At 45.6% G+C, this 24,451-nt stretch overlaps 1 protein-coding gene across 5 annotated transcripts in view; it reads left to right on the forward strand.

Moving 5' to 3' along the window:
* The window catches only part of WWOX (WW domain containing oxidoreductase), a 1,016,165-nt gene that overhangs the window by 436,444 nt on the left and 555,270 nt on the right, over positions 1 to 24,451 (forward strand). The window lies entirely within an intron of this gene.

A 24,451-nucleotide genomic window follows, 5' to 3' on the forward strand; every position in this document is an offset into this window, starting at 1 on the left:
ATTATTGATTGGATTTGCGGCCAGAAGAATGTTCCTAAGTGGTCAATATATGGCCAAACTATGTCAGGTGAAGGTAAAAATGCAGTCAGATCTATACTTTTGATAGCAGTTGCCATTGGGTTATGTTATACTTGTCATCTGAGGTTACGGTTGGATATAGATAAAAAAAAAAGTTAATTATATTAATATAAATGAAACTGTGGTATGAGAACATATTTCTTACAAATACAGCCTTCATTAAAATGAATTCTTAACACCTCCTATGCCCCACCCTGACCCCAAACATGCCTTGTAGTTTCCTTTGGTAATATCTGCCCACTCAAGGGGTATCAGTGTTTGCTTATGTTTGATATTTATTTTGCCCCGGAAAATCATATTCTTCATGTGCTGCTATTGATTGGGCTTGTCCATTATTGTCTTTTGGTGTGTAAGGACAGTTTCAAAATTTGGATGCATTTAGCTTTATAAAAATCTATACGCAATCCTAACATTTCTAGTTTTTTATTGATCAATGACAACGTCACAAAAAATGTCATTGGTTTATCGGTTGTTGATTAGTCTAATTTTATTCTGAATTCATCATTTTTAGTTGATCACTAATGAGCCCAGCTCAACAGTAAATGTGTTACTATGCGAAGTTAGTTATTAGAAAGGACTTCACCAAACTGAGCTAATCTGTGGCTCTCAGCTACTTCCACCCAAGGATCCTTATCTCTTCCCTTATTGCAAAATGTCCTGGTAACCTGTTACTTAGTAGGTCAGTTACGAGAGGCCATTCCATTGATATGGAACTGGAACCTACTGTGCGTTGGAGCTCTGCTAGCTCTGAGGAAATGGAGAGATTGAAGACAGGAAACGTGCCCTTGAGATCTCCGAGTCTTAAGCAGAAGTGCAGTGCTTGCCAGCAGTACACATTTAACCAACTCAGTTTCAACTGTAGACGACAAGACAAACAGGGATTCCCTTAGTGCTGGTGAACGTCTCCCTTCCCCTCACTGAGCAGAGGTCTTGACAAAGACAGGAACCTTTTATTTTCTGAAGTCTTTGGGCTTCCAAGTCTCTCAAGGCAGAGCATTCTGTCATGTGAAGCGTTTAAAGGTGTATGTTCTATAATAACTGGTCTATAAACAAACTCAGGCAGGCGCTTCACCTGGTGGTTCAAGGAAAGAAACGAGACCAAGCTGGTGCTGGGGCCACAGCGGGCTCGCGAACCTCCTGAGGCAGCTCCGGAGGACACTTCAGCACATCAAGCGTGATTCTGACCATGTTCGAATTTGCTCCGTGCACACACAGGAGATCCTGGCCTGGCCGATGGAGGATGTGATGCCCTTCCGGCATATTTAAAGCAGTTTGGAGTCACAATGAATCCACTAAGAGGAGTTTTGTGTTTGTCTTTTTCTGGAGTAGAGTCTCAGGTCATCAAATGGACTATAGATTTCAGGTTTCTGGGGAAGAGGTCCTTGGCAGCGAGTCCTTGAAAGGAGGCCTGGAACTCTCAGGGCCCCAAGCTCATCTTCCCGAGCCGCAGTTGACTCCATGATAATATAATGATAATACAAGTGCCTTCGGTGTCACAGCATCAGGCAGGGGTGGTCTGGCCCAGGAGCAGATGCCTCAATTGGTGCTGGTAATCCAGAGGTTTCTCAGTTAAGTGCTTTTGACATGCAGAATCAAGAGTCAAGGGCGAAGCTGCCTTTTAAATGCTCTTTCTGAAGAGTCCACTGCGATGTAATTGAGCCTCTCAGGTGAAGAGCTTTGTTAGAGCAAAGCTGGTTAGTGTTGCGTGCCTATTTGGGGGGATATTTTAGGCATCTTCAATAACTGCTACATGACATTGCTGAAGGTCTCCAGCCTTCTTTTTCTCCAACAGTTCAAGAAAGAAAATGTCATTTCAGAAATGTGTTAGCCTTGCCGTGCACCATGGTCCAGAGCAACCTGCCCCTTCCCATCCTAGTCAGAATTTATCACTATAGAGCTATTATAATCTCACACCAGGCTGTAAGAGCCATGAGCCCCAGGACCACGTCTGTCTTGTTCCCTTCTGCTTCCCTAACATTAATTCAAGGCCCTACATACTCATCATTATCCCCTTTATCTTCATCATCGCCGCAGCCAATATTTATTTCCACAAAGGCTTTATCTGAATTATGTTCAACCCTGGAGTCAATAGTCAAAAGGAAATTGGCCAAGGGGAAAGAAGATGGATTTTAGAGTCCAAACACTTGAACCCATGATCCCAAGATGCTAATCCCCAGCCTTGGGATTTCCCCCCAGTCACTTAATCTCTCTGTGCTTCCATTTCCTTCTCAGTCGCTGGAGTGATGACTCCCATGTGCTGAGTTTGCAGTGAGGGTTGAACACCAGCATTGCGCTGAGCCCAGTAGACAGTGGGGGGCCCAAGACAACTAAGCAGAGGTGCTATTTCGATATGTGTTCTAGAGTCAGAGTGACGTGTGCTGTGGATTGAAAGAAGCCAGACCCTTGAAAGAAAGGGTCCATGCAATGATTCCATTTATGTCAAAGTCAAAAAGCAGCCAAAACTTCTGTAAGTGAGAGGATTCAGAAAAGCGTTCACCTGTCTGAGGGGCAAGAGGGCACCTCCGGGTGCACTGGGCAGGGTTCCCCATGTTGACCTGGTGATACGGTTCCATGGCTGTGTACACATGTAAAAAGTTCATCAAGCCGTGCACTTCATATGCGTGCCCTTCAGTGCATGGGAGCAACACCTCAAAAGAAATTCTCTGAGAGAACTTTCCATTCTCCGAGAGAGTTTTCCCCCCATCACAGTCAAATCACCAAGTTCTCTCCAAGAGCCAAGGTGCTGGAGGGCTGGATGGTGGTGACAAGGGAAGGCTGAGATGACCGCTTGGCCTCCTCCCGGATTCTGCTGAGACCTGTTCAAAGGCAGTTATGGTTCCATTACTCAAAACCTGAACCAAAAAAGAAATTCTTCAGCCATGTCCCCGTGAACCAATTATAGCATCAGGTTTATAATGTTGTGGTTCTGACCGCCCCCAGGCTATTTCTGACCACAGGGACACATTAAATGGCATGGCCAGAAAAAGTCATCTGCAAGCTCAGGCCAAATGTTGATCTATTTAGGGCCAAGAGGAGACCAGGCCTTGGCATCTGTTCTTTCTGAGGTAGGATCCTCAGCGGAATGGAGACCATCGCCATGACTGTCGGCCAGGGAGCTGGGAATTCCTTAGCATTCCATCTGTTTGCGGCCCAGCATCCTTGTTACGGGGGTTACTCACACAGCGCTTGACCAGCCTCCCAAAGCTGCATCCCCAGATGGGCCCTCAGCAGGTCTTCTGCTGGCTAGGGGTGCTCAGCATTTGTCAGACAAGCCCCGGGCTCCCCAGGTCCCTGCTTTCTGCATTCTTCCTTTTTCTTCCTTTGCCGTGGTGGCCTCGCCATGGCCCCGACTTAACCAGCACCCTCTTCAAAAGTCACTTCACACCACAAGCTCTTTATCTGCCTCGCTCAGGCGTGGCTCCCTCTTCAAAGGCCTGATCCATCTCCCTGCCCCCGGGGCCCCGGACAGTGTGGATTGGCATTGACGGTACAGCCTGGTCAGGTCCCATTGGCGCCGCCGCGGCCCCCCTGCCGGGGTCTCTTGCTGCCCTGCGCTCCCATCCACACTGCCTCTCTTCCCAGCTCTCCAGGGTTTTGATTCCAGGCCCACCTATGAAGCAACAGCTCCAGGTGACCTGAGGTCAGGTAAGGCTTGCTAAGCCTCAGTTTTCATATTTGTAAACAGGAAAGGTAAGATTAGATTTTTTTTATCCTTATGTTCTAATTGTGTTTTTCTAGTGTTTGAACACTTCTGTGAAATAGTAAGAAATATATAATATATTGGCCTCTGCCCCCTGGGTCCTACTAATATTTGGTGCTTGACCCTGGATCCTGACACAGAGCCCGCAAAACCCTTATTTCCTGAGTGATAGGAGCATCTTTTGTTCCAATGAGGTAACCTGATGGCGGGTTCCCGGGTGGAGGCTGGTCACCAGAAAGAGGAAGCGTGGTTGGAAGCTTCCTATCCTCTGAGTTGGGAAAAGGGACCAGAGATTGCATTAATCATTGATCATGCCTATGAGACCTTCATAAAATCCCTAACTTCCGCTGTTGTGAGAACTCCAAGCTTGATGAGCACGTCCACAAACGAGAGAGGCGGGGGACACACCTGAACTCCACAGGGGCAGAAGCTCCTGTGCTCGGAACCCTTCTGGAACTGCCCTGTGTGTCTCTTCATCTGGCTGTTCATGTGCGTCCTTTAAAATAGCCTTTGTAATGAGTTGTCAAGAGTAAGTGAACAGTTTTCCTTGGTTATAGGAGCCACGCTAACAAACTATTGAACCTGAGGAGAGGGTCGTGGGATCCTTGGGTTTACAGCCAAGTCAGAAGTTTGGGGTAACCTGGGGTTCCACTTGAGATGGGCATCTGAAGTGGGGGCATTCTAGTGAGACTGAGCCCTTAACCTGTGGGGTGTGCACTAACTTTGGTTAGTGTCAGAAGTGAATTGCATTGTAGGACACCCACTGCTTATGTTAGAGAATGGGTCAGTCAGTGTGGGGAAAACCCCCATATCTGGTGTCAGAGTCTTATATGTGTGAGAGTAAAGGAATAACAGTGAGTTTTTCTCATACAATTATTTTTCATTTTTTGTACCTACCATGTACCAGTCGGTTGTAATATTTGAGGCTGTTTTACTCATTATCTCATTTAAGTCCCCAACTACTTTGCAGTGTATTTGCGATTTCTGTTTTAGAGATGAGAAAATTGTGACTTAGAAAGAAGAGTAAGTAACTTGCTCAAGGTGACCAAGTTAAATTTTAAAATTAGGATAACTAACTTTGAGTGCTGACTGCATGGTTGGGATTGTGGAAAACTTTTCATATAGATACTCTCATTTCATCTGTATCATAATGTGGGGATGGAGATGGGATTATAATCTTTTTGACCTAGGGGAATTTTGTTTTTCAAAGGTCCATTATCTGTAACTGGTAGAGCCTCACTCTCAGACTCAAGTTTGTTAGGTCTAAAATTTATGCCATCCCTCTATATGCAATATCGCATTCCTTCATATACTCGATGGGAAATCCCTTTTCCCCATTTTAAAACCCAAGACTCCATAGCACTTGAATTTGAGAACCCCTACCAAAGCATACTGTGATCCAGCCACTTGATAATGGCATTATATAGTGAGTTTTCTTTTTAAAATTTGTATAACATTTCAGAGAAACCAACGAAATGGAGTATAACTCTGATAAGAATTTTAAAAAAACAACCCAGCATCTATCTCTTTCAGTTTTATCATCATCCCATTCATAATTGATTCCAAACTTGCATGAATCTTTCAAGATAAGTGTCTTATTGATTATCCTGAAAACAAGTAATCACTTGGCATCCTGAACCTAGCTCACTGCCCTCCCCTGATTACCGTAAACAGAGATGTTGATCAGAAGAAATGTCATTTTCTGTGGTGTGGAACCCCTTGGGCCATCTGAGGCATGGGTGTGGGAGGTAGAGGGGGTAAAGCTGCCCAGACAGAGTGCTGCTTGCTTATGGCCATGGCCTGTCTTTGAGGATCTGTTGGCAAACACTGCCTGGTGGGTGAATGTGGTCTTGGACTGTTTTATCCCCTTGTGCCAGGACCTCTTCCTGGTAAATGTGCAGCATATCCCAATGAATGCCAATTCATTGATGTCAGGAAATATTAAGTCACTTAAGTGACATCCCTTTTCCTGCATATTTACTTGTGGTTAGGTAAATGAAACAGGCTTCCCTCTTGGAAGTGATTAGTGTTTACAAGGGACTTAACCCGTTCTTTTGTCATTGTGGCAATTAGACAAAACACTGACTTGAGGCTGCAGTTACACTCAGCACTCTGTCTGCTTCCCCCGTGGCTCCGATAGCACTTCCATGGCGCTGACCTTGTGCTGGTGTTGGCCTGCCTTGGCCTGCCTTGGCCTGCGTGGGGGCGTGCTGGGAGGGTCAGTCCTGATGAGACAAGTGGCTAAGTTTTCCCTGGGCGGCTCTATTGCTCCTGCCAAGGCTCCTAAAATATTCTCCAGGTGGCAAGAGCACCAAACTTGAACAGGTTGTGACATTTGTCAAACAGGAGACCTGAGTCATGGTTTTTGGGTGCAGATAATGGAGATTCAGGCCATTGTATTAAGTTAGCAGCCTGATTTCCTGAGGCTGCTACTGGTAAAAGGCTTAGTTGCTATCTTGGGGGACAGGATAGGGCTACTCTGTACCTGGTGAGCCTGGTTGTTGGGGAGCTCCTGCTCAGCAGCAAAATCACCCCTTGCTTGGACTCTGAGACTGTTTTTTAAGATTTTATTTATTGATTTTTAGAGAGGGGCGAGAGAGAGAAAGAGAGAGAGAGAGAGGAGAGAGAGAGGAGAGAGAGAGAGAAGGAGCAGGAAACATCAACTGGTAGTAGTATGTGCCTTGACCAGGCAAGCACGGGGTTTTGAACCCATGACCTCAGCATTCTAGGTGGACACTTTATCCACTGCGCCACCACAGGCCAGGCTGCAACTTATTTTTGAAGTGGCTGCATAACTGGCTCACAGGAGGTCATGACTAGGATTGATACACTCATTACTTGAATCATGGAACTTATAAAAGCCACTTGCAGGACCAGTTGAACCAATTATTTTCTAGATGAGGGCATGAAGGTTCAGAGAAGTTGAGGTCATTCTGTCAATATCTAGTGTTCATTCCTACTGAGGTATCCTGGGTACCTCTTTTAATGCCTTTAACATCTTATGCTTTTAACAGCAATTGATGGAGCACCTACCATGTACCAGACACTAGGCAAGATGCTGGGAATAAAGAGAGGAACCAAATGGTCCCTAGGGAGAAGCACTGGTTTTTCGGTGGTGCTGGTGGTGCTGGTGGTGCTGGTGGTAGAGGAGTCACTCTGTCTTCTCAGGAAGAAATAGCCACTGCCTCATTTCTTCCATCTAGCCTGTTTAGTAGCCACTCTGGGAATAGGATCACCATATTGAGGCAGTTATTTCATTAATCTCCGTCACTTATATTAGGGCTCTCCGGAAGGAAGGAAGGAAGGAAGGAAGGGAGGGAGGGAGGGAGGGAGGGAGGGAGGGAGGGAGGGAGGGAGGGAGGGAGGGGCACATGGACGTACATCAGTAAGTCTGAAGCTGAAGAGCTGAGAACCAGGAGCTCCGATGTCCGAGGACAGGAGAAGATGGATGTCTCAGCACAGGAAGAGAGCGTGAATCCTCACCCCACCCCTTTCTTTGCATTTTTGTTCTATTTGTGCCTCGATGGAATGGCCTGTTCGGTGCCTCCCCCATTGTGCCCCTCACTGAGGCCCCTAGACACTGTGAAGAAGCTACGGCAAGGATATGGTTGCTTAAGCCCGAGTTTCTGTGATGGCATAAAGATAACCAGTAATTGGATGATAAACTGCCCTGATTTCTTATAAAAATGCAGACTTCTGAGGGTAAAAATGGAACTTACAATGTGTTACTCTTCACTTTCTTTTGGCTTTCCCTAGTTTAACTGTTTAATAACCTGTATGCTGCCCCCTCCCATCACCCCTTTCTTTGTGTGGAATAAGAAACATGGGGCATTAACCATGATGTGGTTTCTTGGCTGGAAGGTAGAAATAAAAGATGCCAACCTCTAGGGACAGAGGGTCTGCCAATAAAGGACTGGTATTCGTTAGCATTTTCCTAAAGAATTTCACTGTTTTTGATATTATACCCTACCTGAAGTCTATGATTCTTAGAGATTCTTAGCTTTTTCTATGTTTCAGGCATTGTGATAGGTCCTAGGATCATAGAAATAAATGAAGTCTAGTTCCAATCTTTAAGGAGAGAAACACATATGGGGAAAGCTAGCAATGCCTGGAAGATACTAGACAATCAATGAGGATAAGTGAAGGAATCCAGTGTGTTGAGCACTCTTATCAGAGGTACAGTCAGGTGTTTTACTGGTATGGGAGACAGACCCAAGATGGTGGTGATGGCTAAGAAGGGTGGAGGAATCACCTTTAACTCAACTATTATTTTTGCTGCTAATTGAAGAATAAATAGGATTGTTTAGGTTGGGGAAAAAGAGGGACAGAATAGGGAATATGTTATATGAAAAGAATTGTTAGAACACATGTTTTATTTTTATTGAGCTACAGCCATTTGATGAGTTGCAGCATAAGGTGTTAAGCAGACATAACAGTTCTGCAATTTGTATGTCAAGACAAAACCTTGTCACTCAGTAAAACAGTTTTGAGAGCCAGGGCCTCTGAAAACTGGGTGCCTCTGATACAATACTTTTTTTTTTTTTTAAGCAAGAGAGACAGAGACAGAGAGAGGGATAGATAGGGACAGACGGAAGGAGAGAGATGAGAAGCAATAATTCTTCACTGCAGCACTTTTAGTTGTTCATTGATTGCTTTCTCATACGTGCTTTGACTGGAGAGCTACAGCAGAGTGAGTGACCTCTTGCTCAAGCCAGTAACCTTTGGCTTCAAGCCAGTGACTTTTGGGCTCAAACTAGCAACCATGGGGTCATGTCTATGATCCCACGTCCAAGCCAGATGAGCCCAGGCTTAAGCCGGGGACCTCGGGGTTTTAAACCCGGGTCCTCTGTGTCCCAGTCTGATGCTCTATTTCAGGGGTCCCCAAACTTTTTACACAGGGGGCCAGTTCACTGTCCCTCAGACCGTTGGGGGGCCGCCACATACAGTGCTCCTCTCACTGACCACCAGTGAAAGAGGTGCCCCTTTCCGAAAGTGCGGCGGGAGCTGTATAAATGGTTTCAGGTGGCCACATGCGGCCCGCGGGCCGTAGTTTGGGGATGCCTGCTCTATTTGCTGCGCTACCACCTGATTAGGCTAATACAATACTTACACAAGGGAATTACAGGTGAGTTATAGGGGATTGATGACAGTTCTGGTGGGTTTCATTTGCAAGCCTGATATGCACTAGGAAAGCCTTAAATGGGAGGCATGGCTGGAATGACTGCAGAGAAGTGGTTCAGAACTCAGACTCTGGATTAGGCAGTACTAGTTGCTAAACAAAGCACTTAACATTTCCTAGGCCAAAGTTTCCACATGAGATGGAGGGATGAGATGCCACCTTTTGTATCAGTTGAGACGCTTTGAGCTGCATGGAACAAGAAACTCAACTCACAGTGGCTTTAATATAAGTAGTATGGGAAGGTGTTACCCCACTGAATCTGAAGTCCAGAGCAGGTTGGTCAGAGAGGTGACGCATCATCATCTGATTCCATTTCCCTGAGATGCTCTACTGGCTTCTTCTCAGGTGGAGCCTCTCTCACATTTTCAAGGTGACCATAGCAATTCTAGACACCACAGCCAGAAAGCATAATGCTAGAGGACAAAGGCACTTTCTCAGGAACAAGGGACTTTTCTCCAAAACCCTTCAACAGACTTACCTTGACATCTTATTGGACAGAACTGGATCAAATGCCTAAACAGAAGCCTAAAAATCTATACAGATTCTAGGGAAACTGGACCCACCATGGCTGAGAGTTTAGGCTACTGAATATTCACAGCTCAGTTTTTTTTTTAATTTTTTTTAATTTTTTATTTTTTTCTAAAGTGAGAAGCAGGAAGGCAGTCAGACAGACTCGCACATGCACCCAACTTGGATCCACCCGGCATGCCCACCAAGGGATGATGCTTGGCTCATCTGGGGCGTTGATCCATTGTGGCCAAAGCCATTCTAGCACCTGAGGCAGAGGCCATGGAGCCATCCTCAGCGCCCGGGCCAACTTTGCTCCAGTGGGGCCTTGGCTGCGGGAGGGAAAGAGAGACAGAGAGGAAGGAGAGGGGGAGGAGTGGAGAAGCAGATGGGCGTTTCTTCTGTGTATCATGACTGGGAATTGAACCCAGGATTTCCACATGCCAGGCCGATGCTCTACTGCTGAGCCAACCGACCAGGGCCAGACAGCTCAGTTTTAATCCTATCTTGAATGGGGGAAGGCTGAACAAAATTGTGCATGGCCATCAGGGAAGAAATGAAGAACAAATATCAGATAGATGACCAAGTAACTCTTACGTGACCTTGTGGTGCCATGAGAGTTCCTTAAAAGAAGGTCTGTAGGACGTTTAACACAGTGGCTGCCACATGTTTACAAAGCAGCCAAATTTAGCTGTAATTATAATGATGCACAGCCATCATGGGAAGTGGGTCATGAAGTTTTTTGGCCCCTTTTGCAAGTTATTACTGTCACTTTATGAAGGTGTGTCTGCAGCAAAGAGACCTTTTCTTCTTACCCTCTGCCGTCCCTGCACTCACCTTTCTCTGACCGTTATCCGCCTTACCTGGAGTCTCAGTTCTATAGCTCTTATCAGGAGACGGTGACATGGTAGAAAGATACCAAATCTAACATCTGACAATTGGGTTTTGAATTCAGGGTGCCACCATTTGTCATCTCTGTCACCTCAGATGAGTTTCTCCTGTTCTCTGAGGCTCCATTTACCAAGCTATAAAATGGGAATAACTATACACACACACACACACACACACACACACACACACAGTCTACCAGAAAGTTCTGTTCGTTTCTATCACAAGTTTCGACACGTAAGCACGTTTATTTGGCGCATGTGTGCCTCTCTATTTTTATCACTTAATGTATACATACTGACATAGCAAATTAACTAAAACAAAGTTGATTCACGTTAGTCTTATGTGTGAAGTGATAGTGTACCCATGGCTACTGATAAAGTTCATTTACGCCACTAATTTTTACAAATTTCAACAAGGAAGGAATGCTACAGAAGCATGTCTGTCGCATCCACCATATTCCCCGGACTTAGCACCCTCCGACTATCACTTGTTTTTGTCCTTACAAAATTTTTTGAAGGGCAAAAAATTCAAAAATGAAGAAGATATCAAACAAGCACTGGTTCAATTTTTCGCATCAAAAGATAAAACATTTTTCAAAAATGGGATATACAAATTGCTGTGACGCTGGCAAGGAATCATTAATAATAATGGCAATTATATTATTTAATAAAGTTTATTGACGGTAAGAAAAATTTGTATTTTGTTTTATTCCAAAAACGGACAGAACTTTCCGGTAGACCATATATATATATATATATATATATATATATATATATATATATATATATATATATATAATATTTTTTTTTTCCTATTGGGAAAACTACCTGAAATAACCAATGCATATACCTAATCAGTAAGTGCTTTCTGAAGAGGGAAGCCAACCTTTAACCCTTATTGGGCCGGGTCGTCTGGGGTTACTGGCCTCGTCCAGTGCTGGCTGGCAACAGAACACAGCGAGGAGGGAAGGGGCAGAAAGACAGGCAGTGCCACCTCTGAACTGCCCCCTCCTCTGGCTTTCTAGAAAACAGCCACTGACCACCGACCGTACACATGCGCTCCAGCAACGATGACCACGAGTGTTTGTAACAATGCTGCCATTGACTTCTTATTTCAATAGATATCCAGATTTATTATCCCTCAAGGTAGGCATCGATTTTACCTTCATCTCAGTCAATATTTACCTCTGAGGTCAATACATGTGGATATTCACCTCAGCTGCAGTCAATATCCATTTCGTATTACAATATATAATGTGCATATGTGGAAATAAAGAACACCATGGTATATATATATAAAAAAAAGATCTGGTAGCCAAGGAGGCTTCCTGAAAAATAGGGTGGCATTTTGTTGTTGTTTTGTTTTTACTATGCAGTCAGGTTCTAGTCTCGCAAATACACAATGTGTACATCTGTCCATAGGTAGTGTTTGGGGACAGTAGCACAATAGCAAATAAACATTCAGGCAGTCATGTAACGATAGTGCACTAGATGCATTTACTTAAGAGTTCCCGAGTTAAATGGCAGCCACAGGAATAGAGACGTGCGCACAGATTTACATGTGTGATAAGAATGAAAACATCTGCAGGGTTAGGACCAGGAGTTATTTCCCCAGCCCCTGGGTTGTCAGAGAATCATGGCCGACGCAGGAGGAGGAGGAGAAACAGGAAGAAGCTAGGGTGGGGTTGTTACTGCCAGCTGGCCGTGGGGACCAGCCCTGGAGAATCCTGGCGGTCCTGGAGCGGAGCCCAGGGGCAGACGTTAGGGATTGAGGGATTGCATTTATCTACTAGAAACAAGGACCCATAATTTTTCACATAAAGGAAGACCAGAAATGAGCATCCCAGGGCTGGTGTGGCCCCTCCACCGAGCCGTTAGTGACCCAGCTTCCTTCTCTCCACTTTGCAACGTGGCTTCCATCTCTGAGGAAACCTCCTGGTCCAAAATGACCAGATAACATGCGGGAGGAACGGTAGGATGAAGACGAACCTCCTCCTTATCAAGAAGCCTTCTACAAAGCCCCATCCAGCACTTCAGCTTCCTTCCAATGGCCTCAGCTCAGTCCCTCGGCTGAAAGGACAGCGGCAAGGGGGACTGGGGAACGCAGGCTTCACTCTCGGCTTTGGTGCGCCTATATAAATATGGAGGCTCTATAGCCGAAGAAGAAGGGAAAATGAGTCTCTGGGACACATCAGCAGTTTCTGCCACGCCAGCTGCTATAAACTGAATGCTTGTGCTCCCCTAAAAATTCATATGTTCAAACTTTGTCCCCCAATGTGATGGCATTAGGAGGTGAGGCCTTTGGGAGGTGGTGAGATCATGAGGACAGAGCCTGAAGAATGGGATTAGCACCCGTATGAAAGAGAACCCATAGAGCTCCCTGGCCCCTTCTTCCACGTGAGGACAGGTGTGAAGGCAGCCATCTTTGTACCAGGAAGGCAGGTCCTTACTAGACTGAGAATCTGCTGGCTCCTTGACCTTGGACGTCCCAGCCTTCAGAACTCTCAGAAATAAACATCTGTTGTTCACAAGCCACCAGTCTCTGGCATTGTTACAGCAGCCCAAACGGCTGAAGACAGCCTCCCACACTGCCCCATTCTGCTTTCACTGCTTGTCATCTGTCTCCCCTGGACGGTACGTATTCTGATTCTTTGGGGGATGACAAGGCTCTGTCCTGATTTTTTATTGTTGTAGCTAAAGTGTCGCCTGCCCAGCATCTTATCCCATTGCAGTCGCATGACTTCTAGTGCCCTGTCTTACTTTGGGAAGCACCTGTCTCATTCTTTGTGGCAGAGACGGGACTGTTGATCTCCAAACAAATTGCTGGGATGGGCATGTGACCCAGGTGTGACCAATTACAGTTCCCATCTGGTTGTAGCGCTGCATTGAGGCCTGAGTAAATGTAACAAGTAGAGCACTGTCCTTTGCTCCTGGGAATTTGCTGCTGCAGCTGCTGGGGAAAGGTTTTGTGTGCCTTCATGCATGTGACATAGCTAACCTGGGGGGCCCAGTGTTCCAGTGGCTTGACTCTCTTCCCAGGTGGCACAGAGGAAGGTCGTTATTGAAAAGAGGGGGAGGAGGTGGGGAGGTACGGGCTGAGAATCAATCAGAGAGGAGAGATGAGACAGAGCTGGCAAGAGTGAAGCTGATGACATCCTATGAGCCCCTGGGCCACTTGGCCCATACATTTCCTGGCTGCACCTGGGGGGGGGGGGTGATGACCTCAGTTTGCATTTGAATCCCACCCACCACATCCAGCTTGTGTAATTAGGAACACACACATATATATATATATACATCTCAGTCTCTTCTTCTGCCAAATGGGAAAATATCCATTTGAGGACGAGATGCAATAATGTTAATAAAGTCCCCAGCAAGAGCTTTATAAAGCCACTTCTCAACTGCTCTTTCCCCTGCCTTATTAATGCCTATCCTTTAACCTGTCCTCAGCTTCATCTTCTGGAATCCTTGGGGTCTTTTAAACCCCATATATGAAGCAAGCCCATGTGCATATGCACGCACACCAGTTCATATTACCCCACACAGCATTGCAAAGTCAGTCCCTGAGATTTCTCTGGACTCTCATTTTCAGCAATGCTTTGTAGCCGCAGAACCCCAAATCAGCTCAGACTCCTGTGTTGGCGGCAACAATCTCTGACACCTCACTGTGCTACCTAAATCTTGACCAAGAGGGCCAGGGATAGACCCCAAAGTTGTCCTGTTGCCTCTTGACTTGTTTCTGCCAACTGGCACACAGCCGTCCCTGCCCACTCTGCCATGGCCACGACTGAGAAGGAGAGTCTCAGTCCTCAGCTTGCCGTCACTCCTCATGTCAGGTCGCCTAAACCATGGCAGCCCCGCCTGCTTTCCAGAAGAGGCCGGGGTTCCTGGTGCAGTTCTAGATTCTACATGTAGAGAAACCCCAGGCATCACGTGGAGAGCGTAGCACCTGGATGAGTTGTCCTGGGCTACAACTGGCTCCTCAACCCTTTGTACAACCCATAGGCTACCTCCAGCTGGACACTTATTTACATTTTTATTTATTAATTTATTTGACATTCGGAGAACTCTACAGCCTCAGTCCCTTGGGATATAATTTAAAACAATTTCATTTTCATAGTCTCTCTGTTTAAAACCCCACATTGTTTATTTAAAAAGCAGCTGATGCACATGGCAAGTAAAGAATTGTAATGAAAGGAACAAGAAGGGCTGGATTCTTAGGGCGGTAGTGAGTTCTTTTCCCAATAAGCCCGTCCACAGCCTCTGGAAAAGAAAGGTGGCCCAGAGCACCAGAGTTGCCTCGGGAGAGAACGCTGTGTCTAGAGCTTGTGGTGCAGGTGGGGCTGCTGCAGCGGTGTGAGTGGCAGGAGAGGACACTGCCCACCTCACAAGCACAGCCGCCGAGGATACACAGACACAGCCACTATCGGCAGCGGCTGCAGAAGTAGATGTGGAGAGATATCCTGCTCTAGCAGAAGGGCCGGCAGCAATGGGACAAGGGAAGCTGCATGGACAACGTGGAAATGCATCCTTTCTCCTTTCCTCAAGTTGGAACCAAAGCCTGCTCTTCCTGGCTCGCATCTGGGAGTCTTCTATGGTTCTAGTCCCCCAGCCAGCGGCTACGTGACTTTTGTCTCCCTCCAGCACACGATATGCAGTTTTTGTTGAGATCCTGCATCAGCCAAGGCCATGCCACATCTTTGCAACAAACATGTCCACTGATCACTTCAAGGTGCGTGCGTGTACGAGGACACACTCTCAACGGTGGGGTCCTCAGTCTCCACCCCTGGCCCCACTTACCTGTCAGAGGTAAACAGTGTGCCCTGGCCCTAAGGCTTCCTTTATTTTAATCAGCATCTTCCTTCACATATCAGGGAGAACAGCTTGGTGAGAACTCAGTAGGTAAATCTTGCAGCCTGCAGGAGCTGTTGTGGCAGAACTGGGACCTTTTCTTATTGCTTTTCTTCTCCCTGATATGGTAATCAATCAATCAATCAGTCAGTCAGTCATCAAACAGAGACTCATTGGCACCTACTGCGTGCCAGACACCACACTCGGAGCAGTGTGCACTACTGACGGATGGTTCTGGATTCTGTGGTTGCTGTGCCACCTGACGTCACTTTGCAGACACTTGCTGCCTGCGCCAGGGGAGACTTGCGCCCCTAATTCTGAGCCGTGTGGCTGACGAATGTTCAAGCCTTGCCCCCCCCACCCCAAGAAAAAACACCTTCTCCTTTCAGAAGCAATCCTGGTACCCTGTTTTTGAAAAGGTTAAAAAGCCACACTTAGGTTTTTCTGGAAACCTTTAAATTAACCTCATTAAGCTTGCTTTATTTATTTTCTTTCATCTCCCAGGCGTTGGTGCTCGCATCCCCCGAAACTGGGGTGCCATAGCGATCTTCCGTAGCGTGACTCAATAGTCAACACTTGTTCAATAGGAATCACACAATACATGAGTTCATAATATATATTTTTCCACGAATATACTGAATGTTTGCCAAGCCCCCTCCTTTTTTCTCCCCCCCTTTTTAAATTCAGAAATTTCTAGTTGTGTTTATTCCTCTCGTCAGCATACTTTATCATATCAAAGCCTTTTCAGACACTGTAAAACTACTGAGTTATGTTTGGGTCATGTTTTGCGGTATGCCCTTTAATACCGTAGCTTTAGAAATGCAATTTTCATCCTCTGCTTATTAGAATATGATAAAGTATTCCTGGTCTATGTCCAGCTCCACTAATCTCCAGACTGCGCTTCATGAATTAAGCATGAAGATTTTAGTCAATGTGCTTTCAAAGACCAATGTTTAGGGAATCATGGATTTTCTACAAGCTGAGGGAGAAATCTATAATAGGAGGAACTGATTTTCAAACATCATATTCTCAAGAAGAAATGACCAGTTCTGGCCCAGAAACAGAAAATATTTCACTATCAGAATATTCTAGAAACGGTGAAAACCACATTGTGCAGTTTGGCTTATTAAAGGGACGATGTTTTAAAATGTGTTAAGACTGCTTGTCACGTGGGAGGATTTCAAATGACTGCTTATTTTGGAGAGCTCATGTAGATTGGGTTAAAATCAAGAGGGGAATGCAAATTGAATTTATATGGTATTATTAACTTCACGTCCCTCTTCCCATGCCCTGGTGCATGCTGGTTCATTTTGCTGTGAGATAATTCAGTAAATAGCCAGAGATTCCTTTCCAGAGGGAGAGGTCTCACTCTGGGGAGAGACTCTGAGGACTCATGGACACCTTAACTAGGCTACCTCAGGGCAGACCCTAGTGTCTCCTGGTCTGGGGACATGAAAACATCAGCAGATAAACATCTTGAAAGGAAGTCTCCTTTTAAAATCAGTACCGGGGCCCTGGCCAGTGTAGTTCAGTTGGTGAGGGCATCATCCCTGGTGTACCAAGGTTATGGACTTGATCCTTGGTCAGGGCACATACAAGAATCAATCAATGAATGCTCAGCTAAGTGGAATCAACAAATTGTTTCTCTCTCACCCCCTGTTTCCTTTTTTCTCTCTCTAAAATTATTAAATGAAAAACAAACAAACATCACAGTGCTGGATGATGTGGGGCATCACTCCACGAAAATGCAAAAGGCTGTAGTGTCGCTATAGCACGCCCTGGAGGTGCTGTTATCTGAGTTAGAGCAGCCCCTGGAATTATGACTTTCTTGTTTGGTGAGACCATATCTGGAGTCATCAGAGTCACCTTTGTAATGACAGGTATCCTTTAGTGAGCACCTCTTCTGGGCATGACGCTGTGCTGCACAGTTAACATCAGTAACCCACTCGAATCCCCATTTTTCAGGAGGGAGTTTCAGTGACCTGCGTAGGCAGCATCAGTATTGAGTCTGACTCGTTTGACTCCCTAAATCTAAGAAACCAAACCGCTTTGGGGCCACAGAAGCCAGTCCATGTCTTGAAGCTATTGGGAGAGAACCTGCACACTATTGCTACTCTCGACTGGACTCCAGGGGTTGTTGGCCGAGACTGTCACCCACCCCTCCAGTCCTGAGATCAAGACAGAAATGTAAATCATCTCCAATTAGGTAGCTGCTTCTTGAACATTTTCCTTTTGAGGAAGACAGGGAAAGTCTCGGCTCGTCTAACTTTATCTGTGAACCTATGGGATCTCTCAGGGGCTTTAAATTAATCAATCAATCCACAGACATTGAACTGAATCTCTATAGGCTTGAGACTGCAAAGTGCTTTAAATGGGAAGGAAACCAAAGGGCCGGCTGCCCTGCCCCCAGCCATAGCCCAAGGCTGCCTCCATGGCTGGGGAATTGTCCTGTCAGTTTAATCACGCCACCCCTCTGACTGGTGTTTCTCACTAAGCTGGCCCCGTGGACGGCTCTGGTCATGTGTAGACACAGCCCCAGGAGGGGTGCATCCGTCTCTTTTCCAGTCCTCACCATTTAATCGTTCCTCACACAGCTTTAGGAGAAATACAGCAAAGCCCAACGCTGTCAATCACCATTTGCTCCCAGGCCTCAGAGCAGCACCTGAAGAGTGAGGTGTACAAGGACGCATCCCTGGGCACCTGAGGCTTCCGAAGTCAGGTGCGGGCGAAGGCGGGAGGAGAAGTGTTGTCCCGAGCCACCTGGGGACAGGAAGCGTTCATAGGGTACCCGGTCTGGGTGTGCAGACTGCTCTGGGCTTGGCTCCCTCTTGGGGAAGACGTACAGCTCTCTGAGTGGCAGTGGCGGAACTAGAGAGCAGTTTTGGGACTGGGAGGCACTGCAGGGGGCCCCTGTAAGTATTAATGTAAATAGCAGTGAGCCACCTGGAGACTGGCACAGAAGAGCTCTGGCTCTTCCTTGCTGATGCTGATTCTAGAGAAATGGGACTCAGGATGTTTGCATGAAGTCTCTTTATTTTTAAATATTGGCGACCAATTCACTATCTTGTGAACCCTCCATGGACCACGCCTGTGTGCTTGCGGCAGCCAGGTGCAGGGTGCCGGTGGTGGCTTCCCTGGGAACCACCTCCCTGACATGTGGGGCTGTCATCCAGAGAGGCGGGCAGCTCCCTGTGACCACACAGTAGCCGGAAGGAGACCAGCATCGTCTGGATGACTGGCACATCCTGGTGGCAGTCGGAACCACCCTAAAATGATAGCAGGACAATGGGGAAGGATCGGTAGGAGCTCTGAACACAGGCCCCTGAGAGAGTGCTAGATCTCGACTCCTGAACAGCTCCCTTGAGAGTATTCCATTCTCTGAGCCAGAGTCCTGGAACAGACTGCAAGGTCACTGTGGGACTGACTCAGACCTCCAAGTCTGCCTGCGGTGGCAGGGAGAAGCCTGAATAAGGACCTTGGAGCCACTGGGTCCTTGCAGGGGCACCTGTGGCTTTGAACAAACTTGGGAAGAGAGCAGGACACCAGCCTTCCTTCCAGCCCTTCAGCCATCCATTTGCCACCAGTAAAAGCACTGCCCCTCCACAAACACACCCAGGCCCTCATTCAGTTCCCACAGCATACCCGGGAAACAGACATGAATACACTTATTTTACAGGTGCCCCACCCAGGCCCAGGGGATGGGTGTCAGTGGCATCCTGGGTCAGGCAGTTTCCTGCATCAAAAAGAAGACTGACACAGAACTCTCTTTGTCACCTGCCTTTCTTCTTGACTTCCACTTGTCTCATTTTATTCACCTGGAAGGGGGCTGCATCTCTCTTTGCCTCTCTGGGTTTGTGTGAAAGGCGACCTGCGAACTCTACCTTCCATGGACTGTTGGAGGCGGACCCTGGAGACCCACCAGCTCAGCTCTCTGTCTCTCCCCAGATGGGAGGTCAGAGGACAAAGGAGGTTCAGGGGAGCTGTCCTGCCCTCCTTGACTGGGAAACAGGAATTCCCCAGCAGAGAGAGATAGAAAAAGAAAAAAAAAAAAAAAAAAGAACAGAAAGGAGAATAGAATATATTATTACCAAGCAATTATCCACACCGCACACCTCCATTTTTCAAACTGTAACTTCTTTTTTTATGTAATCACTTTCCCTTAAAGAGGAAGAAATAGCTTCACCAATGGTGTAAAATATATACTTTCTAATGTAAATCAAGCAGCTATTAATACTGTAATAAGAACAGGGTAGAATATTAATTGATGTAAATTGTAGAGTGGAATATTCATAATCAGCGGCAGTCTTTTCTTTGGAAGGAACAAAGGATTAAGTTAGGGAGACAGTAATGGTATTGTTAGCAGGCTATTTCAATGATTTTCTCTGCGGAAGAGTAGAGAAAGGTGAAATTCCAACTGGGAGTATTAGACTATGCAGATCTCCACTCAGGGGTATTCGGCTCTGTTTAAACTGCCGAGCTGTGCTCTGCCTTATGATCCAATTGTTTTATTAGCGAAATCATTGCGCGTTTCATTTTGCTGTAGTAATAGCGTGGTGTCTGTCTAACAATAAATTACAGAGTCGGGCAAACAATGGTTTTGTATTTGGGATACAATGAAATATCTTATTAAAATGCAAGCTTCCTTAGGTTCCTGAAATTAGAGTCTTATTTTAAAATGATTCCATTGGGCTTCATACACTGTTTTGAACTAATCACACTAGCAGAATTACTCTTTTGTCAGACGTAGAGGACTGTGGGAGTTACCTGTTTCTTTAGTGTTTTGCCATTCATATTTTATTCTTTTCTGGAGAGAGCTTATTTGTTCGACAGTGAAAGGCCTTGTGCTATAACACCGTCATTCCTTCGCATGTAAAAGACATGATGAGGTCTGAAGCCGTCACAGCCTTCCTGCCAAGTTTCTCAAGCAGGTATTCTGTTCTGACAATGTTCTGATAGTGATAATAATAATAATTCATAGTTCTTTAGTGATCCCATTATGCCAGGCACTACGTAAAGTGGTTCACACAGTTTACCTTGGAAGATCTCCATTCTGGCCACCTAGAGGTAGACACTATCATTATCTCCATTTCACAGATGAGAAGGTTGCAGCTTAGAGACATTAAGTGATTTCTGTCAGGTCCCATCTCTTGGTCAGTGTTAGTACAGGGTCCTGTAGCTCTGCTGTCTTGTCTGTGATGCTTTTGACTTGTCGTTGCTGCTTAATGTTCATTTCTCTGCTCATCTCTCTGATTAGACCCTTTCTGTGTTTGTGAATTCTACAAGATTTAATACTCTTGCCTCTCCAGCCTTAAGCACATTTTTGGAGACTGTGAATAGGGTCGAGGTAGAGCAATAAGTACAGTTAGAATCCCCCCCCCTTTTTCAGTTGCTCTTTATCAAGTTGTCCCCGTCCCCCCACCCCGGCCAGGCTCTGTGCTTTGGGTTTCATGTCCTTCATCATTTCTTCTAAACCTCTGCGGCGCGGAGAGATGCTTTTGTTACTTGTATCACACAGATGAGGTATCTGAGGCTCAGGGTTTAAGTCACCACCCAGGTTACCAGCTGGTGACTGGGTCGCAGAAGAACCGCTCAGGCCTGTCTGACCCCACAGCCCACCCTCTGACCAGCCTCGGTTGTGTCATAGACATCCCACTCTGATTGTCAGGAAACTGTGCCTTTTGGGTGAACACAGGAAACTATGTGTATGAAAAAAACTTTATACCCTGAGATGACACTGACAGACCGCTGACAAAGAGTCCGTCCTTGAACGAGCAGTAGTCAGGCTCCTCTGAATCCTCTTCCCAGTGAGGCCTCGACTTTTGGACTTCTGTGTCCTTTTTTGTCTTGACCCAGTTTTAGCAGAACTCCCGTCAGGTGGGTTTCCTGATACAACCAGTCACCTTCCTCGCTGCCATGTCCTCCAGGTCACATCTGACCATCCTGACCTGCCTTCAGCAAGAGTCCTGTTAGGTCAGTTCGCAAGAATTACCTTACCGTCTCAGTAATTTCTCATCTACCAACGCTCCCACTCTGCCTGCCCTTGGCCATAAAAATCCCCACCTTGTATTTGAAGTTGAGCCCAGTCTCTTTCCTCTACTATCAAACGTCATTGCACTAGTCCCTGTAGCAATCACAATAATCCCCTGAATAAAATCTGGGATAATCCATGGATTTTTTTTTTCTGTATGACCACCTTATTGTTTAACTGGTTGGACCCAGTGAGGTTGGATGGGAACACCAAGTAAGCACAGTCTATCTGGCTGAATCTTAAAAATTAGAACCTGTGTTTAGAAGACACTAACATGCATTCAGATGCTTCTGCATGTGGGCGCGAAATATTTCTTCCTGTGTATACGCCACATGTTATAACTCCTGGGGGTTCCTTTCCTTGATTTTTTTCGCCCTGTGAACACTTTTGGGGTCTGCCATCCTGTCCTCTTATCACCAAATTCATGGGCCACTTGAATGCTTTACTCAAGAGATGTTCTTTTGTAAATATAGCCCCTCGTTTATTCAGCAAATATTCATGGATCTCACATGGGCCCCGACAGTGGTGAGATGGGTCAAGGATGAGCGGAAGAAAATCATCATCTATCCGATCCGAAAGGCCCATCAGTGATGAAATTTTCACCGGTCTGTTTCAAAAGGAGAAAAGTACAGATAAAGCAGTGCGTTTTTCACAAGGCATATTGTACCTATTTTTTTTAACTTGTTCACTTTAGAATGGTAGCCTCCACCCGCTCTTTTTTTAAGGTTAAATATCTTTTCCTTTCATACAGAGAACAGAAAATAAGTTATATTTTCCTTTCCTTTTTCCTCCTTTTTGTTTTCTTTTTTCATGTTCTCTGATTTCATTTTCTTTTTCAAATCCGTCAAATCCTTCATTGTCAAATCTACATCAGCCTGCTTTTTTTTCCCTCTATTTTGATTTTATGGGACCTTGACTCTAGAAGACTAGGAATGTCTGAGGTATCTGTATCCTCTAGGCTTGCCACCTGATGAAACCCGATCCTCTGTTGTTCCCAGGTTATTTCTTAAATGTTAGCCTTGTCTCTCCCTCCCGCCTCCTGCTTCCTGTCTCCCTCAAGGAGCATGGCACTCAGGCATGCTGTAAGTAATCAATACTTGGTGATTTGACTTCTTAGCCCTAAAAAAAAAAAAAAAAAAAAAAAAGAAGTCTCCAGGTGCAACACACAAAGGCAGAGCTCTTGTCAAGGGACTCCTCGCTTTTCTCAGCCAAGGGGAGACAAGGCCACTCCAACAGCATCCCCCCACCCCCTTTGGCTCATGTAAAGAGGAGAGGCAGTGTTCTGTTACCATTGTGCTAACCGAAGAGTCAGAAATGTGCCTGGAGTTGAAAATCACCCTATGCCGGTCCTTTCTAGAGCAACCTCGTCAACAACCCCCAGATTTTAAGTTTTATTGTTCAGAGACTCAGCACTCTCCAGAATGAAGACTCTGGCGGCCCGTGCTTGGAGATACAGTTCTTCTGCTCTCTGCCGTCCTCCTGAGTGTTAGTGCTGATGCAAATACCCGGCTGGCCGTCTTTGCTCTTCATCAGAGTGACAGGAGGGAGCCCCAATGAAACGAGGTTGAGGCACTTGGCGGTTCAGTTGATCCCCCCCTTCTGGTGGAGGGGTTGTATGTGTTTCTTTTTTTTTTCCCAGCGCCCATATTTGACCCCCTGACTCACATGCCAGTTTAAATGCTGCCTCCGAGTGGGGAAAGAAGCTGAAACACGCACGTTTCCAAGATACTTGGCATCTGAATTGGATGGGCAGCTCTCTTTCTTTGTAAAGCAGCTATGGGAATGCCATTGTCCCAGCGTATCCTGGTTAGAAGTAGTCTGTTAAGAGGGGTAATTACCACCCTCCCACCACCCCCAATTAAGGACATTGTTCACTTTACACGTAGAATTTAAAATTTATGGCCATCAAAGTGTCAGCCCACTGCCAATCATCCTGGTTTCTTGAAGGAGGTCAAAATTTACCACGAGCTATTTTTAAAACATAAGATAATGTTTTTGTTGTTGCAATAACAACAACAACAACAACAACAAAAAACCCTAGCTCATTCTTTTCAACGAAATTGGCTGTTTTTGTAGGCTTCTCGTTTTTTATTCAGTACTTTCACTTAAAGAGTTGACTAGATTTAAAATTTTGTATCATTGTGGTAAACTTTTATGTAAAAGATATTATTTTCCGTACATACAGAAGCAGAAATTAGATGGTTGCCTTTTGGAAAACTTGAAGGTGAGGCTTTGTGTTTTTCACCAGTAGATTACCAGAAAAGGAAACAGAGCAAATAAGGATGGCTGGGGCCTGGCTCCTGCTAGGTGAGGGATTCCTGGTTCCCTTCAGCTGAGCTCCTGCTAAACAAAAAGCAAATCCTGTTGACCTCTCAGCTTAAAAAAGCCAGAAATATGCCGGATTCTGACGGAGCACAGTGAAAAGAGGACTGAAAATCAGAGACTGGATGTAGGAGCAGGTCCAGACAAGTGTGAAGCAAGCCCCATTATGAAGAGTGAAAGGGCATTTCCCCAGAATCGCAGGGTTTCTTTCTTTTTTTTTTAAATAGGGGGCCGCTATTGTCGTTCAGAAAGCCCCAGGCTGTTCTGAAAACGGGCAAAAATCAATAGCCCACTTGTTGAGGATAAGTGAATTAGTCTGTGTTGAATGTAACTGAGTACCTGAACACTTGAGTGAGCAGGGCTTGTTGGGGAAAAAAGACAATTGGAAGGATTGTCTTCAAATGTCCACAGTGGTTAATTATGTCTTTAAACGTCCACATCGCTGGTTAATTATGTTCAATGATAATTTTTTTTTTTTTTTTTGTGCAAGACTAATGTGAAGACTCCGTTTTTGTTTTTGTCTATCTGTCTGTGACCTGCCGAAATGAATAGAGTTCCCCACTTCTCAAAACAGTCCTGATGAGCAGGAGAAGTGAACGGGATAATGCACATTGGAGGAACAGTTTCTTTTATTAATCAGTTAAAATGGAACATACATAAGAATCTGATAAACTATTTTATTATAAAACATAATAAATAAAACATTTAAGAAACTATAATAAATTATTATTTAAAGACGTACAACATAAATAGCTATAAGAATCCCGAGTCTAGTGAGTGCGTACGTGAAATTCACTCTCCGTGTTTACCCCCTTTCCCTTTGGCTTCTGAGTCCGGATTTGTAAAGAGTTCTGAAAATCACAAACCTATCCTTACATGTGTTTGTGGCTTTTGAG

The sequence above is a fragment of the Saccopteryx bilineata genome, chromosome 9, assembly GCF_036850765.1.
Source record: "Saccopteryx bilineata isolate mSacBil1 chromosome 9, mSacBil1_pri_phased_curated, whole genome shotgun sequence".
NCBI classification, from domain to species: Eukaryota; Metazoa; Chordata; class Mammalia; order Chiroptera; family Emballonuridae; genus Saccopteryx; species Saccopteryx bilineata.